This window comes from Aplysia californica, unplaced genomic scaffold (genome assembly GCF_000002075.1).
Source record: "Aplysia californica isolate F4 #8 unplaced genomic scaffold, AplCal3.0 scaffold00062, whole genome shotgun sequence".
In the NCBI taxonomy this organism is placed as follows: Eukaryota; Metazoa; Mollusca; class Gastropoda; order Aplysiida; family Aplysiidae; genus Aplysia; species Aplysia californica.
In genome coordinates, this window is record NW_004797332.1 from 597,111 (window position 1) to 598,654 (window position 1,544).

Below are 1,544 nucleotides of genomic sequence, written 5' to 3' on the forward strand. Positions count from 1 at the left end.
ACACACACACACACACACACACACACACACACACACACACACACACACACATGCTTGCACATAGACACACACACCCACACACAAAGCACACACGGTGAGAGGAGAAACGGGAAAGTACAGGCAGACAGAAACTTGTTTGTTTAAGTTAAAGAGACGCGCGTCGGCCAGAAACGAGCCATCTAGATCTAGTGCCAAATTTAAGGAAATTGACTGGTCATCTTATAGACTAGAGGGCGATCATGTGCAGCAATCAGCAGAGAGAAACACAGTGCATTCACAAGACATCTTTTTAGTTTTAATGCTAGAAATCTAGTTTTACGGCACTTGCAACACAACGAGGTCATATTATAGAAGCACTGAAGGTTAATTGAGGTACAAGAGAGTTAACAAACACTAAAAAGAAGGAGAGGTAAGAGAGACAATAGTAATAGATGTTTGATAAAAAAGGAGCGAACCACATCAGAGCACCCGCTAACCACCCACACAAGACATGTTATTCGATCATTGAAACTAAAGGACAAAACTCAAACTAGATCTAATTAAAATATAAAACTAGGAACAAACAATTAACAAACCTATGGAGAACACACATTATGTATCATGAGAGGAAGAAAACGATTCGAAGCTGTTATTACAATCCAAACGAATTGACAAACGCAAAAAGGGCTGTCAGTACAAATTACATGTACATGACATATACAGCTAGCGAGAGGCGTACCTTTTATCAAAAAGTCCAAACAAGGAGAGCGTGTAAAACTCCTGAGTCAAAAACCCTCAGAAATGATATTCCGATCCGTCCACCACACGGCACACGGGCACTAGCGCGTCCCACACCAAACACAGGCACACACTGACACTACGCCACACCGGGCCTGCGACAGGAGTATACTCTACTTCTCTACACTCTCCTCTCCTGCTTGTTGGCCTCCAGGTTTCGGCGGAGGCGGGTTCAGTCACGGGGCAAACGATAAGGGCTCTCTCTCTCTCTCTCTCTCTCTCTCTCTCTCTCTCTCTCTCTCTGTGTGTGTCTCTCTCTCTCTGTCTCTCTCTCTGTCTCTCTCTCTGTCTCTCCCTCTCTCTGTCTCTCTCTTTCTTTCTCTCACTCAAGCTCTTACCCTCTATCACTCCCTCCCCCCTCTCTTTCTCTCTCTCTCTCTCTCTCTCTCTCTCTCTCTCTCTCTCTCTCTCTGTGTGTGTCTCTCTCTCTCTGTCTCTCTCTCTGTCTCTCTCTCTGTCTCTCCCTCTCTCTGTCTCTCTCTTTCTTTCTCTCACTCAAGCTCTTACCCTCTATCACTCCCTCCCCCCTCTCTTTCTCTCTCTCTCTCTCTCTCTCTCTCTCTCTCTCTCTCTAGCTCTCATTCTCTTTCTTTTCTCTTACACTCTCTTCAATACTCTTTTGTCTCCCTTTTAGTTATCTGCAGTCCTCAATTTTTTCTCCCGTCTTCTCCTTTTTTTCTCGAATCCAAATCTCTTCCCTAGCTTTCTTATTTCCTTCTTTCTTTTTCTTCTTTATCTTCCACTTTCCTACATCTTTTTTTCTCCCC

General features: G+C 44.3%; 1 protein-coding gene across 2 annotated transcripts in view; it reads right to left on the minus strand.

Moving 5' to 3' along the window:
• The window catches only part of LOC101860241 (protocadherin gamma-B5), a 202,362-nt gene that overhangs the window by 95,178 nt on the left and 105,640 nt on the right, over positions 1-1,544 (minus strand). The window contains exon 1 of one of the 2 annotated variants that reach the window (XM_005093356.3): positions 719-837. The exons of the other annotated variant lie outside the window; for it this stretch is intronic. The gene's annotated coding sequence lies outside the window, so the exon portion shown is untranslated. Of the gene's footprint in view, positions 1-718; positions 838-1,544 lie in introns of those variants that run through there. 2 annotated transcript variants of the gene reach the window in all.